Source organism: Bos indicus, chromosome 20 (genome assembly GCF_029378745.1).
Source record: "Bos indicus isolate NIAB-ARS_2022 breed Sahiwal x Tharparkar chromosome 20, NIAB-ARS_B.indTharparkar_mat_pri_1.0, whole genome shotgun sequence".
Classification (NCBI taxonomy): domain Eukaryota; kingdom Metazoa; phylum Chordata; class Mammalia; order Artiodactyla; family Bovidae; genus Bos; species Bos indicus.
The window spans coordinates 55,618,724-55,635,737 of NC_091779.1; the positions used below are offsets into that span (position 1 = coordinate 55,618,724).

At 43.2% G+C, this 17,014-nt stretch overlaps 1 pseudogene; it reads left to right on the forward strand.

Moving 5' to 3' along the window:
• The first annotated feature begins 227 nt into the window (after nt 1–227).
• LOC139178066 (small ribosomal subunit protein uS3-like) lies at nt 228–1,158 on the forward strand (annotated as a pseudogene).
• Nucleotides 1,159–17,014: the final 15,856 nt, after the last annotated feature.

Here is a 17,014-nt window from a genome sequence, read left to right on the forward strand (position 1 = left end):
CACAACCAAGTGACTTTCATTCACTGTATTCTATAGATGTGAATAAATAAGAGGAGAAAGCTGTTAACAAAGAAAAACATCTAAAAAGAAAATGGAAGTACACAAGCCAGGTACCTCCAAGAATTTGGGAGTAAACTGTCAAAACTGCCAGCTTTGAGCCTCCAAAGAAAAATCAGCTAAATTAAGAACCAGAGGGTACTTTCCTTTCAGCAGAGTATGAAGGCAAGATGGTGGTGCAGATTTCCAAGAAGAGGAAGTTTGTCACTGATGGCATCTTCAAAGCTGAACTGAAGAGTTTCTCATGTGAGAGCTGGCTGAAGATGGGTACTCTGGGGTTGAAGTCCAAGTTACATCAACCAGGACAGAAATCATTGTCTTGGCCACCAGGATACAGAATGTTCTCCATGGTTCAGAAGAGATTTGGCTTCTCTGAGGGCAGTGTAGAACTTTATGCTGGAAAGGTGGCCACAAGAGGTCTGGCTATCCTTGCCCAGGCATAGTGTCTGCGTTACAAACTCCCAGGAGGCCTTACAGTGCTAGGGCCTGCTCTTGCATGCTGTGGTTCATCACAGAGAGTAGTCAAGGACTGTGAAGTCGTGGTGTCTGGGAAACTCCAAGGACAGAGAGCTAAATCCATGAAGTTTGTGGATGGCCTGATGGTCCGCAGTGAGGACCCTGTTAACTATGATGTTGACACCACCATGTGCCGTGTGCTGCTCAGACAGATTGTGCTGGACATTAAGGTGAAGATCATGCTGCCTTAGGACTCAACTGATAAGACTGGCCCTTAGAAGCCCCTAGGGCTTCCCAGGTGGCGCTAGTGGTAAAGAACCAGCCTGCCAATGCAGGAGACCTAAGAGACATAGGTTCAATCCTTGGATTGAGAAGATATCCTGGAGGAGGGCATGGCAACCACTCCAGTATTCTTGCCTGGAGAATCCCATGGACAGAGAAGACTGGTGGGCTACAGTCCATAGGGTCACAAACAGTCGGACAGGACTGAAGCAACTCAGCATGCACGCATGCAAGAAGCCTCTGCCTGGTCACGTGAACAGTCTGGAACCCAAAGAGGAAATACTGCCCACCACCCCCCACTCCGAAGAGAAGGGTGGGGAGCCAGAGCTACCTGCCATGCCCCAGCCAGTACTCACAGCATAATAGGGTCTACTTGGCCACTAGATTTGGAGCCTGGATGTTGCTCTATAAAGGCGTTTAATAAAATATTTTTAAAAGAAACAACCAGAGGGTAGGTCTAGAAATTTAGAAATACAAACAGTTCTACTTCAGTTTTAGGAGAGAGAAAGAAACTTATATTAGAAAGAATTGATTTGTTATTCAGTGAGCAGAGAAAAGTCAATATCTTCATATTACTAATAAAACCATGAATAAGCTACTAATCTGGAACAGGGGAAGTATCCAGCTGAGGAACTGAGAAGTAAAGATTTTATTTTTAGATTCAAGAGAATATTAGGATGGGGGTTTTAGATGAGGTGTTTATGCTTTATTTCCTTGATTAGGGCACTACCATGCTGCTTTTTAAACACTGATGCATGCCTGTGGCTCTAGCTTGGACCACATTAGATGGTCCTTATTGTGATAAATTGCATTATTCAGGGTTGTTAACTTCTAACAACGGCAAATTGGCTACTTAAGCAGAAAAGGAATTTAGTCCAGGAAAATACATAGCTCTCAGAATCTTCACATTAGTCAAAGAAAAGGTTTATAGGTTAGTTAAGTGACCAGGCACAAAACCCAAGTTATACCATCTATGACCTAGAGGCTACTGACGTTATCCCAAAACAAGGACCCAGCATAGCAAGTCACTCCCCAGAGACCAGCCATACTTTCCATCTACGCTCTTCCAATTGTCAGTTTCCCAACCAAGTCAGGAGGAAAACCACATGCAAGACCTCTGTTTCTGTGGGGGATTCACTGTAAATCCAACTTCAGCACAAGTGCATCTCATTTGTACCTCCTTGGTCACATGAGTGCCTCTCTGTGAAGGTGATTCAGTCGTGTCCGAGTCATGCAACCCCAGGGCCTTTAGCCCACCAGGCTCCTCTGCTCATGGGATTTCCCAGTCAAGAATACTGGAGTGGGGAGCCATTCCCTCGTCCAGGGGATCGTCCCATGCGTCTCCTCAGTTTGGTACCAGAGTTTTTCAGTTGGCTCTGTTGGTAAAGAACCCACCTGCCAATGCAGGATGTGTGGGTTTGATCCCTGGGTCAAGAAGATCCCCTGGAGAAGGAAATGACAACCCACTCCAGTATTCTTGCCTGGAGAATCTGTTGGACAGAGGAGCCTGGCAGGCTACGGCCCATGGGATCGAAAAAAGTTGGACACAATTGAAGCAACTTAGCACGCATGTGAACTGACAAAGAAAGCAGAAAGAGAAAGCTCCTACATAAGGGCCCAGATTGTGACTTAAAGGTGACACGGCCCACAGAATGATGGTCCCAAAAACATCCATCTTCTAATCCCCAGAACCCAAGAATGTGTTACCTTCCATGGTAAAAGAGACTTTGAAGATGTGATTAAGGATCTCATGATGAGAAAATTATCCTGGATTATTTGGGTGGGCCTTAGTTCTTCCCTAGTGGCTTAGACAGTAAAGAATCTGCCTGCAGTACAGGAGACAGAGGTTAGACCCCTGGGTCAGGAAGATCCCCTGGAGAAGGGAATGGCAACCCCCTCCACTATTCTTGCCTGGGGAATCCCATGGACAGAGGAGCCTGATGGGCTCCAGTCCATGGAGTCACAGAGTCAGACACGACTGAGCAACAAGCACTGTCTAATCCCAAGCATCTTTATGGGATGAAGACAGGAGATTCAGAGGAACAGTGAACAGATAGAAGCAGTGAACACAGAGGTAGCTGGCGATCCTGTGCTGGCTTTGATAACAGAGGATGGAGCATCAACTGAAGGAATACAGGTAGGCTCTAAAAGCTGGAAAAGGCAAGGAAACAGATTCTAAAGGCTCTAGAAGGAACGCTGGCCTGTGGTGCCTTAGTTTTAACCCAGAGACACTGATCTTGGCCTGCCAATCTCCAAAACTGTAAGACAACCAATTTGTGTTTTTTAAATCACTGTGGTTTAGTCACTAAGTCATGTCTGACTCTTGTGAAATCACTGTTTGTGGTAATTTTTAAATAACAGCAACAGAAAACTAATATAGGTGGTGAATTCTCCAGACATTATGAGGATGCTCACAATGCAGGAGGCAGTTGACAACTGCTTGAATGTTTCACATTTTCAACTTATATTTTCATCTTTTACTCAAACTCCAATACTGACATACTGCTGTTCTTACAGCAGGGCTACTAACGGAATTTGTCAAGTGAAATGATGAATTCTCCACTTGGCTTCTATCAATTCACCAAGTGTCTTGAGCTATGTCCTGCATATATGTTCAATTATCCTAGGGTGATTTGCAGTTGTGAGAGTGCAGGAGTCTTGTTTGTACTGTTTTTCAAGCATTCAAGACAAAACACAGAGTCTAAGCCTTTAGTTTCTCCCCCAAAACACCAATAGGAACAAAATGGCAGGTAGTTTTTCTCCTGTTTTTCATTAGAAAATAATGACTTTCTGTCCTTCTTAAAAAATGGCTTTAATCCACTATAATGTAAGCCTCCTTACTGAAATAGCAACCACAACAAAATCTGGTTCAACTGCTTGCCTAGTGCTTTGGTTTCCATGAAAAACTAAAAAATTGTAACATCATAAAAGACATTTTTCCTGTTTCTTAAGAAAAAACACTTGTGTGTTCTTCACCTCAGGATAAATAGAGTACACTGTGCTTTCAGAACAAAGTGAAGGTTCTGTTTGCAAATTTAATAGATAAAGGGAGCTCTAATGTAAATATAAATTCTATTCTGAGAGTTCATCCGTCAGCCAGTCATTTGGAGTTCATTTCAACATAGCAACAATACCATTGTTCAGTTCAGTTCAGTTCAGTTCAGTTGATCAGTTGTGTCCGACTATTTGCAACCCCATGAATCACAGCACGCCAGGCCTCCCTGTCCATCACCAACTCCCGGAGTTCACCCAAACTCATGTGCATCGAGTTGGTGATGCTATCCAGCCATCACATCCTCTGTCGTCCCCTTCTCCTCCTGCCCCCAATCCCTCCCAGCATCAGAGTCTTTTCCAATGAGTCAACTCTTCACATCAGGTGGCCAAAGTACTGGAGTTTCAGCCTCAGCATCAGTCCTTCCAATGAACACCCAGGACTGGTCTCCTTTAGGACAGACTAGTTGAATCTCCTTGCAGTCCAAGGGACTCTCAAGAGTCTTCTCCAACACCACAGTTCAAAAGCATCAATTCTTCGGTGCTCAGCTTTCTTCACAGTCCAACTCTCACATCCATACATGACCACTAGGAAAACCTTAACCTTGACTAGACGGACCTTTGTTGGCAAAGTAATATCTCTGCTTTTTAATATGCTATCTAGGTTGGTCATAACTTTCCTTCCAAGGAGTAAGCGTCTTTTAATTTCATGGCTGCAGTCACCATCTGCAGTGATTTTGGAGCCCAAAAAAATAAAGTCTGACTCTGTTTCCACTGTTTCCCCATCTATTTCCCATGAAGTGATGGGACCAGATGCCATGATCTTCGTTTTCTGAATGTTGAGCTTTAAGCCAACTTTTTCACTGTCCTCTTTCACTTTCATCAAGAGGCTTTTGAGTTCCTCTTCACTTTCTGCCATAAGGGTGGTGTCATCTGCATACCACTGTTAACATACAACAATTATTGCAATCTCCCTGTAACAACATAAAGTCTTATCTTTGTAGAAGTTGTTACACGAATTCCATCTCAGTGAGGGATCGGGTTTGTCCAGAACATAATTTGAAGAGTGCATAGTAACCTGTGCCCTGAAGAAGAGAACAGTTTTGTGTGATAAAGGAGGCTGAACGGAATGAAGAGAGGCCCAGGGCTGCCTGAGGAAAAGATTCTCTGAATGCACAGATGAGAGTGACTCAGGAAAGGACAAACACATTCTGGGGACACAATGTTCAAGGTTTCATCTGGCTCACTAATGCCGTTAGTGTGGGTAGGTTATTTGGAGGCTGGGGACGGGATGAAGTGAGCAGGTGTGTATTATGAGTGACATCCAGCCTGACCAAGGGCAAAAACAGATCACATGTGGAAACCCCAGGGTTACTTTTTTTTTGATGTGGACCATTTTTAAAGTCTTTATTGAATTTGTTACAATATTATTTATGTTTTATGTTTTGGTTTGGGGACCATGTGGCATGTGGGATCTTAGTTCCCCAACCAGGCATTGAACCCACACCCCCTGCAGTGGAAGGCAAAGTCTTAAAATCGCTGGACCACCAGGGAAGTTCCTACATTCTTTTATAACCAGATTCACTAAGAACAAATGAGAGCCTCCGCTCATGGCCCCAAGTCCCACCTTAAGGTTGCTGCTCTTCCTTGAGACCTGAACTCTCAGCCATAAAGTAGTTGGTTAATCTCAAATTATTCATTCATTTCCATAGTCTCAAGGAAAGACTCTCATTTGGCAGTAGGAGATGGAGAGGGGTAGGGGTGGAATAAACCTGAATTAGAGACACATTACTGGAAAAGATTCTCAAAGATTACACATACACACGCACATAACATCTTTTCAATGTGCAGTACTGAATGTTCTGTCCTGGAGGACAACTTCATAAAACACAACCCCAGAGAATATACTGCTAATGGTGGCCCCGAGAGTTGTGCAAAGAGGTCACCTGGACATGAAGAGAAATTTATTTTTACTCAAGGAAATGTGAGTCACATCATAGGTGAAAGTAATACGGAAACAAAAACTCAAAAATTGTTGCATCCTCATTCCTGAGTCAGGAATATCCTACAGGAGTCCCTGAGGGCTGGGCTGTGTCTTGAGCCATACATGTTCTCATGGCCCCATGCTGAATCTAGCACAACCCTGCTGCTGCTGCTGCTGCTGCTGCTGCTAAGTCACTTCAGTCGTGTCCGACTCCGTGCGACCCCACAGACGGCAGCCCACCAGGCTCCTCTGTCCCTGGGATTCTCCAGGCAAGAATACTGGAGTGGGTTGCCATTTCCTTCTCTGCTAGCACAACTCAATCATCAACAAATTCTTTTAACTTTATCGTCCCACCGTATCCCAAATGCATCTACTGCCTTTTACCTCCACTATTACCACCAAATCCAAGTCACTATCACCACCAAATCCAAATCATTATTATTTGACCCCTTGACCGAGGACTTTCAAAACCTTTGGCTCATAGTGACATAGAAAAAATATCTTTTTGAGCACACACACTCATTAGGTATGATTTCTTTTTTTTTTTTTTTAATTTTTTTTAATGTGGACCAGTTTTAAAGTCTTAATTGAATTTGTTGCAATATTGCTTCTGTTTTATGGTTTCATTTTTTGGCTACAAGGCATGTGGGATCTTAGCTGCCTGACCAGGGATCAAACCTGCACGCCCTTCATTAGAAATCAAAGTCTTAACCACTGGATCACAAGGAAAGTCCTTGTATGTTGATTTCTTTATGAATAACAAATCTACAATGGTAAATATGCATATTACAGTATAGAAACATATTATAATATAGAAACAGAAAGTTCAAAGGAAGAAATTTAAATCATAAATATATGTATATGCATATATAGACATACATATATATATATATATAAACATAAATATTTTCTTTTCTCCAGTGCCCCCTCCCTCACTCTCCAGGCTCAGCGTTCTCTACAACTGGAGCCACTGGCCTAGTCTACCATGCTGCTGCTGCTAAGTCACTTCAGTCGTGTCCAACTCTATGCGACCCTGTAGACGGCAGCCTACCAGGCTCCTCTGTTCCTGTGACTCTCCAGGCAAGAATACTGGCATGGGTTGCCATTTCCTTCTTTAATGCATGCATGCATGCTTAGTCACTTCAGTCATGTCTGACTCTGTGCGACCCTATGGACAGCAGCCCACCAGGCTCCTCTGTCCACAGGATTCTCTAGGCAAGAATAATAGAGTGGGTTGTCATTTCCTTCTCCTAGTCTACTATAATTGCCTCTTAATTGATCTCCCTACTTCCTCTCTTGTTTCCTATCATTCATTTGCCACAGAAAAGTTAAATTAGGTCATAACATTCTTCCGATAACAACTCTTCAATAACCAGTCATTGCACTTAAAATAAGATCTAAACTTCTGACCTACACTTGTCCATGATGGAGACCCTGCCCACTTCTCCAAACCCCTCTGCCTGAACTTCATCACATGGACTTTTTTTCTCTTCCTCCAACATGCCAAGCCCATCCGACTGTGGGGGTTTTGAAGCAATTCTTCTCTCAACCTTGAATACTCGTTCCTAGGTCATCACCAGCTTAACTCCTTCTGATCACATGGACCTCACATAAATGACTCCTAAATGAGACACATAAACTCCTTCAGCTAGGGTACTGGCTCCATCACTGTCTAGCCCATCACATTGGGAGGATTTTCAGCCTGGCCTTTGCCTCTATCTGATGTGATGACACACGTATGTTTATACATGTATGTGCGTTCACTGTCCATTTGCTTGCTATCAAATCAGAGTTGAGAACTTACCTATTGCCTTGACTGCAGTGAGCCCTCAATAAACTGGCTGAATGAATGAATTAATGGAGTACTTCGTTAATAGAAATTTGATGAATTATTCATATGAAGTCAGTTGAATCAAGCAGAGTAGTTTTATTAAACCTATTTTTACTGAATTCTTTCTTGCCAGCCACCTCTGTCGGGGAGCGGGTGGGGGGAAGTAGGTGGTTTTATAGAAATAGCTGGAAAGGGCTCAGGTTTCTTTGAAACACCTACAATCAAAGTAGTGTGAGTCTAACAAGAGAATCACAGATTTCCAAAAATAAACATCCCTTTGAGAACAGGCAACCTGCCATGCCTTGTAACGGGAGCTCTAAAACCCCATTACTGAGCCCTTTCTAGGAAACCTCAGTGATGGGAGTACTATTCAATAGTCTCTAATTGGCTGTGCTCTTAAAGGACCTTAAATAAATAACAGGCCTTATCTGATCTGAATTGTTGCCAAAGGTTGTCATTTGAAGGAGATAATACGCTAGTGATACCACATTGGGAAAAGAATATTGAACTGTTCTCTGCTCCTCAATGAGACATGTGAGGGAAAAATGTTGACTCACATGTCCCTATTGAAAAGAATTCAGTTTTGAAAAAAAAACTAGGCTCATTGGAATGTTCATATTCAGACAGATTGTTAAAATAAATCATCAAAGAAATAAATATTCTGAGAGGGTCCAATGTCTGACCCTAGGTTATTATGTTGTAGACAGAATTCCCATTCAAAATCATCAATTTGTTTGCGGTGTGAAGCACAATGAAAATTCATGATGCTCAGCTCTAAGCAAACTGCTGTATTAGGCAGAGTTAGAAATCCAAGTCCCTAACCTAATTCTCTCTCACACACACACACATGCTTACACGTGCACATGCCTCATTCAATGTTTAAAAATCCAGGAGGGTATTGGAAAGATTTATTAACATTTTGTACAAGGTATCAATATCCTCACCAGGATCCTAACTCTTTCAGAAATATTTATACCTGCCTCCTTTTTATTTTTGCTTATTTTTGTAAGTTTATGTATTTATGTATTTAGTTTTGACTGCACAGGGTCTTCGTTGCCACGCTCTGGTTTCCTCTAGTTGTGGTCAGTGGGGGCTGCTCTCTAGCTGCTGTGCTCGGGCTTCTCATTGCGGTGGTTTCTCTTGCTGAGCACAGGCTCTAGGACACTCAGGCTTCAGTAGCTGCGGCTCTCAAGCTCTAGAACACGGACTCAGTAGTTGTGGCACATGGGCTTCGTGGCTCCGCGGCCTGTGCCATCTTCTCAGACCAGGGATAGAACCCATATCCCCTGCATTGGCAGGCTGATTCTTTACCCTTGAGCCACCAGGGAAGACCTGTAATTTTTTTTTTTTTTTTTTAATTTTTGGGCCATGTGATGTGGCATGTAGAATCCCAGTTCCCCAACCAGCGATCAAACCTGCACTCTCTGCAAGGGTCTTAACCCCTGGAACACCAGGGAAGTCCTGTCTCTTTTTTAAGCCATAGAAATCAAAGGTTTGTCTCTCTGACAAAGACAGAGTTGAACACAGAGTTGAAGGTGTTGTTTTGCACTTAGCACGCTAGCTCTTTCTGAAATCATGTCAGTTGAGTAGCCATGTAATGGTTCTAAGTGTGTCATTTTGGAAAAACAGCTCTACTTATCCAGGAGAGTTTGGCCCCGTCAGCTGGTTGGATGGAATCATTAACAGAAACACAAAAAAACTCAGGAAATTCCACCTGTCATCTGGAAACACAAACACACCCACACCCTCATCCACCTTCTTTTGAAAATGAACAGCTCAGATCATGCTGCTGAATTCAGTATCAATTTCTTAATTATTCATCCTGACTGTGCCTCCATGAAAACAAAGACATTTTTATCCCCCTTGCTTTCTCACATTTTCTTTCCAAAGAAAGATCCTGTCAGAAACTATTATGACTTGTTAGAAATCTAGGGCTTCCTGCAAACTACGAACTACTCAGAACACAGTCTGGGAAGGGCTTCTTTATGAATGTAACTGGCGTCTTAAAAAGACAACCTGGACAGAACCAGGTAGACCCAACTGAATAGAGAGAAAGGAAAAGAACAGACTCTTGGAATATACTAGAATTGAGACACAGTTTCACCAGTCTACAGGCTCACCCCTACTCTCATGGCCCCTTTCTCTAATATGAAGAACTTCTTGTGGGCAGGGTCTTCTCTTTGGGATGGCTTCAAGTCTACACATGAGTTTCTTAACCTTCCTTCCCCCCTGCCTCCCTATCACCCCCATATAACAGGGAATCTGCTTTGTAGTTTTATCTTTTTAACTCCCACAGCCATCCCGATGACCGCCGTGATGTCAACATCTGATGAGAGTTGAGCAGAGTAAAGGATGGATGCTGACTGCCTAATCCAGGAATCAGACTGATCCAATCAAACCCCTTCCTTTAAATTTTAGAATTTGAAACTGCTCGGTCATGTCTGACTCTGCTACCCCACGGACTGTAGCCCGCCAGGTCCCTCTGTCCATGGAAAGAATACTGGAGTGTGTTGCCATTTCCTTCCCCAGAGGATCTTCCTGACCCAGGGATTGAACCTAGGTCTCCCACCCTGCAGCCAGACTCTTTAATGTCTGAGCCACCAGGGAAAGCTATCTCCTACACAGTGCAGCTTCAATACATAGACCCAGAGCTGCCAAATCCCTGGTGCTTGCCATGAGAAAGAAGCCAGACTGAGTGAATAGGCCAATAGAGGGAGTCACAGAAGTGGGAAAGGGTGGGGAGAGTCCTGCTGGGATTTGTGTCTTGCATCCTGCTATGTCCACACCATTCTCCTTCCTGTGGCTATATGGGTCTTTCAGGGAATCCCCCGTTTTGCCTAAGCTATAGCTGAGCTCATTTTCTATATTCTCCATGAGAAGTGTTCTAAGGGTCCTGGTGTGTGTTCTGTTTTCTCAGATTCACAGTGAAGGCCTTAGAGCTTATGTCTTCTTGTTTCAGAAGCCTCTGTGGTATACAGTATGGCATTTGGTACACAAAAGGCATTCAGTCAGCAGTCTAGTGCTTTCCAGAAAATGTGCTGTGTCTCTCAGTGCCGTGTTGGAGCAGGACAGATGATGGAGGAAACAGCTAGACAGGCATGGAGCTGGGAGAGCACTGAGCAAAACTGGGGTGAAAGCTCCTACAGGGGCCAGCCCCCATGGAGACCCCCAGTGACCCCTGCCTCTGACATTCGTATCTTGCATAGTTCCCTCCTGCCTGGTGCCACGGACGGTCTATGTGACAGAAAGTTCGCAGCAGAGTGAAGCGATGACCCTTCTGACATTTCGTTATAAAAGGCAAAACTGCTGTATGTTAGTCGGTCAGTCGTGTCCGACTCTTTGCGACCCCACGGACCATAGCCTGCCAGGCTCCTCTGTCCATGGGAATCTCAAGGCAAAAATACTGGTGTGGGTTAGCCATTCCCTCCTCCAGGGGATCTTCCCAACCCAGGAATAGGACTCAGGTCTCCTGCATTGCAGGCAGATTCTTTAGCGTGTGAGCCACCAGGGAAGCCCCCTATAAAAAGGAGCTTCCATCATGAGTGCCCCCTGGCTTTCTGGCCAGCTTTCTGGAGTATCACTGGCTCTGCAGAAGGCTAGTGAGAAACTGGGGCTTGCTGCCATCCCATCAGGGGACTTAGACATGGATCCTTTGGCCCTAGTCAAGTTCTGAGATGACTGCAGCCCTGACCAATACAGTGGCTGCAACCTTGTAAGCCTTCCTGAGCCAGAACCCTTGAGCTAAGCCTCTGCCAGATTTCTGACCCTCAGAAGCCTGAAAATTATAAATAACTTTTGTTTTAAGCAGCTAACTTTAGGGGTGTGTGTGTGTGTGCTTAGTTGCTCAGTTTCTTTATTCATGACCAATGCTTCTTTGCAACCCCGGGGACTGTAGCCCACTAGGCTCCTCTGTCCCTGGAATTCTCCAGGCAAGAATACTGGAGTGGGTTGCCATTTCCTGCTCCAGGGGATCTTCTCGACCCAGGGATTGAACCTGAGTCTCCTGTGAGTTTCCTGCATTGGCTGGCAGATTCTTTACCACTGTGTCACCTAATACAGCTTCCATGATCCCGTGAGTGAGGTAAGGGTCCAGGGAAATTCAAGATGATGATGCAGTCCTAGGGATTCCAAGGCCTCGGTTGTCAGGGTTGACAACGAGAGCCAGAGAGGGAAAAACACACAAAACAAGAATAATGAAAGAATAATGAAAAGATAGGAGCCAGAGGTTTTGGCAATGAGTGGAAATGGAAAATCCCAGTGCCATTTTCACTATAAGCCAAACAAGGTATTTGGAGCCAGGAGATCAATACCAAAGTAAGAGAAGACCTCTGAGATTTCAGGGGCTCAGACTGGCAAGTATCTAAAACCCTGAAGGGCATGAGCAACCAGAATGCAGGAGAATGTGTCCCCCTAGGATTGGGATGGTTTGCTCTGGTCCCTATTAAACTTTGTATTGAGTGTGCATATCTACCAGACATTACAACAGAAAGTTGCACCTTATGATCAGTGGGTCGTTTACTGCTAAGGCAAGGGCTACACACCTTCAAGGCTTGTCTTAAAAATGTTTTCAAAATTTGACATTTTCTACCTCTTGTATTTGATACCCTCCAGAACCCACCAACTTGGCACCTCCTCAGCAGAGACTTCACCCCCATATGTCCTCATCATAATCTCTTTTATGTTTTTGGTCCTGAGTCTCCTGTCCTCTTTTTCTTTCTTTTTTCCCTTTTTTTTTTTTCTTTTTCTTCTCTTTTTTGGCCATGTGGCCTTGAAGCTGTGTGCAGAGCTGGTGTGCCTGGGTGTGTATCTGCTTCTGCAGCCAAGAGTGTCCTGTACAGGAGCCTGCTTTTGTAGATAGCTCCATGGTTTCAGAGGGCTTCCCATGTGGCTCAAATGGGTTGCCATTTCCTTCTCCAGAGGATCTTACCGACCCAGGGATTAAACCTGGGTCTCCTGCATTACTGACTTAGCTACAAGGGAAGCCTTCCTTTATACTAGACCCTCTTGATTATGGTCACATAAAAAAAAAATCTTAAAGGAAGAAGCATCTGTCATGAATAATGAAGCCAAGTGGGCACCCGTGGGGCTCCCATGCATGGAGGACTTCTGGTCCCCCATTTCTTGTAGGCAAGACTCCAGCCACCATGACATTCCCTGAGTTTCAAAGGGTGGATTGAAACAGTTGCTAGTCAAAGAAATAGACATGAGTTTGAGTAAGCTCCAGGAGCTGGTGATGGACAGGGAAGCCTGGCGTACTCCAGTCCATGGGGTCACAAAAAGTCGGACACAACTGAGTGACTGAACTGAACTGAACTGAATCAAGGAAGGATCAGCTAAGAAAGCCCCCCAGGTTAGAGGGACCAGAAAAACTCATCAAAATTAGTCAGACTACCTGAGAAGAGTTGAAGGGAGCACAGTTCAGTTCAGTTCAGTCACTCAGTCGTGTCTGACTCTTTGCAACCCCATGAACCACAGCACACCAGGCCTCCCTGTCCATCACCAACTCCTGGAGTCCACCCAAACCCATGTCCATCTAGTCAGTGATGCCATCCAACCATCTCATCCTCTGTCATCCCCTTCTCCTCCTGCCCTCAATCTTTCCCAGCATCAGGGTCTTTTCAAATGAGTCAGCTCTTCACATCAGGTGGCCAAAGTATTGGAGTTTCAGCTTCAACATCAGTCCTTCCAATGAATACCCAGGACTGACCTGCTCAAACCCTAATCTTGTCAGAGACCCCACCTTTGAATCATTGTCATAAAACACTTCATCAGATCCTCTGCAGTTGGGACACATCGTTTTTCATGGCAAAAACCTGGTGTGCCAGTGCACCAGCCCCAAGCATCCAATATCATGCATCAAATCTGGACTGGGAGGGAGGAGGATTCAGGATGGGGAACATGTGTATACCTGTGGCGGATTCACGTTGATATATGGCAAAACCAATACAATATTGTAAAGTTAAAACAAAAAAACAAAAACCTGGTGTGTCTCCTTTTGCCTGGCAAAGTAATAAAGCTATCCTTTTCTACTTCATCCAAAACTCTCTGAGAGTAGTTTTGGCATTTGTATACAGAGAGGCTGAGCTTCTGGTAACAACAATATGTCTCCTGGATCTGAGCTTAGTTGGATACTTTAGGAAGGCATTATTTAATCATGCAAAACATCAGCTTGGACACTTGGGCTATATATGTTCCCAAATACTTTGTTAAAACAATCAGTCTACCTAAAATAATTCCATACTAGAGGTAAAACTTACTTTAAATAAATTCAGGGCTCTGATGAAAGATGTGACAAATGCATAAATTATTTAAGTTGTTCAATACATTTCGGCACCTGCACCACAGAAAATGATAAGCTGTGAAAACAGCAGGTATGTTTTAATAGATAATTAAATTTAATACAATATAAGTATTTATCTATTTATCCTAGACTGAATGTACTCTATTGCCAGGTCAATAAGTAGGTCTCATGGGCCTAGAATGGATAGTGCCAAGCAAAGCAATCTATCAAAACAGATAAATACTTTATGATGTCAGATAAATACTGTATGACATCTGATTAGCTTGGAGTGCCATTTATTAAAAAAAAAAAAAAAAAAAAAACCTGTGAGCAAAGGAGTGGAAATGTTCTCTGAGGAAAATTTAACATGGTCATGGCTTACATCGCCCTGATTATGAGTGTGTCGCTGTTGTTGTTTAGTCACTAAGTTGTGTCTGACCTGTGACCTCATGGGCTGTAGCCCACCAGGTTCCATTGTCCATGAGATTCTCCAGGCAAGAATAATAGAGGGCATGGGTTGCCATGCCCTCTTCCAGGGGATCTTCCCGACCCAGAGATTGAACCCTGGTCTCCTGTATTGGCAGGCAGATTCTTTACTGCTGAGCCACCAGGAAAGCCATGTTTATGAGTGGCTCCTGTTAATAACCGGAGAAGGCAATGGCACCCCACTCCAGTACTCTTGCATGAAAAATCCCATGGACGGAGGAGCCTGGTAGGCTGCAGTCCATGGGGTCTCGAAGAGTCGGACACAACTGAGTGACTTCACTTTCACTTTTCACTTTCATACATTGGAGAAGGAAATGGCAACCTGCTCCAGTGTTCTTGCCTGGAGAAGCCCAGGGACGGGGGAGCCTGGTGGGCTGCTGTCTATGGGGTTGCACAGAGTCGGATGTGACTGAAGTGACTTAGCAGCAGCAGCAGCATGTTAATAACCACGTTAGGACTAGCAGGAAGAATTAGATATGTGTTCCCAACATATCTAATCCTAATTAGATATGAAATGTTAGACATGTTTTTTTGATCTCACAAGATGGTGCTAAGAGAAACATACATATACCAACAGGTTTCGTCCCTGAAGTGACTCTACACATGTTTTTCTCATTGAATATTCGCCAGTAGAGTACTTTCCTGCCAACAAACTAAGTTATTTACTATTCCTCAAACACAACTTGCACTTTCTTGCCTGGGTGCTTTCAGTCTTTTTTTATTTTTTCTGCCAAATACACAAATACTCTCTCCATGTTCTTCCCACCTTCACCTCCACCTCCACATTTTGTACCCATCCACATGACTGCCCCGCTGTGATGCCTTCCGGATCACTGCCCTCCACAGTCACTTCCTCCCTTGTGAGTTTCTCTTTTTTATTTGAAGTACAGTTGATTTACAATGTCGTATTAGTTTCCGGTGCACTGCAAAGTGATTCAGTTTACATACATTCATGTGTATGTTATACATACGTGAGTGTGTGATTCTTTTCCATTATATGTTATTATAAAATATTGAATATAGTTCTCTGTGCTATACAGTAGGTCCCTATTGGTTATCTAATTCATGTATAGTAGTATATATCTGCTAACCTCAGATTCCTAATTTATCCCTTTCCCTTTTCCCTCTGGTGACCATAGTTTGTTTTATATGTTGCCTTTGGTGACCACAAGTTTGGTCCCTTTCTGTTTTGTATATAGGGTCATTTGTACCATTTTTTTTTTTTTTTTTAGATTCTACGTATAAGCATATAATATGATAATTATCTTTCTCTGTCTGGTTTACTCCACTCAGTATGATCATCTCCAGTCCCTGAATTTCTCTGATGCACATGCCCTCTGCCAAACTCATTTGGGAACTTATGAGAATTTCTTTCTCTTATAAATTTTCTAAATCATCACTTGTTTATGATTCATCTTGCCAATCATTTTAAATCCTTTTGGAGAAGACTTTGTCTCATACATCTTGGCAAGCTCAACACTGTCTTACAACTGGGAGGATGACAAGATATATCTGTTGATTGATTGCTTCTTTATTTGTGGAAGAAGAGATAGGAAAGAGATGTAAAAGTAAAGGCAACAGATACAAAGTGTGTGCTATCTGCCAGGTACGTACTCTTCATGCTACTGCTTGCATTTTATATCTTTTAATCTTCTCAGTATCTCATAAGATAGAGTCTCTTATGATCCCCATTTTACGAAAAGGAGCACATTCTCTAAGGAAAATTTGCCTCTCTGCCTCACTGCCCCTTCCCACTCACCCAGGTCGAATTCAGCATTGCCTAGAGCTTCCAGTGAATTCTGTCCTACCTGAAAATCTGGTTCAACGGAAAGTGATTTATCAGCCTGTGTCTAAGCCAAGGGGCAAACACAAATAGTTTAGCCTTACCTGTTCCCACTTAAAGATTTGTGGTAAAGGACAATAAAGATATCAATGTTAACAATAGGTAGAGAAACAAATTCAGCTTTGAAGAGAATAAGATAGTAGAACACATATAACATTTTGCATGAGGCAAAATACTTGGACTTACTAAAACCAATTTGCAGGATGAGCTCAACTTAAAAAAAAAAAAAAAGCAAACACTATTTGATTGACAAATACCTGTATATTTCCTGCAATGACTGATTTAAATATCAAAAACCCCAAAGCAATCACAGGTTTTTTTCACCTTGCTTCAGGCTACAACCTAAAAATGCCACCAAGGCCCTGAAACTATTCTGAAAAGCATAGTAGTGATCATTAACTATTTCCATCTCAAAAGCAGAACTATTCTCGGCTCTAAAAACCCACACAAGAAAGTGAAACTTCCAGCCGTGTATATATATGTGGCATAAGAAGAGACTCTAACAATTAAACTGCTTTAAATGAATTGATCTCTCTCGCCCTCCTTTAGGGAATATTTAGGACATTCATAACTTTTAAGGAAATTAATTATGAAACAATGCATCCAGGAGTCTCCCTGTATTCACATAAAAAATTAATATTAATAGCAGTAGTGTTCCCTTCTACAGCACCTGCCCCTGACTGTCCCAGTTAATTAAAGCTAAACTGTGGCCTTAGCCTTGGGCAATCCTTTGAATCATATACCCTACCCATGTCCTCTGTACCCAGAGATGTTGTGCTGACAGTTTTATTTCCCTAATGAACT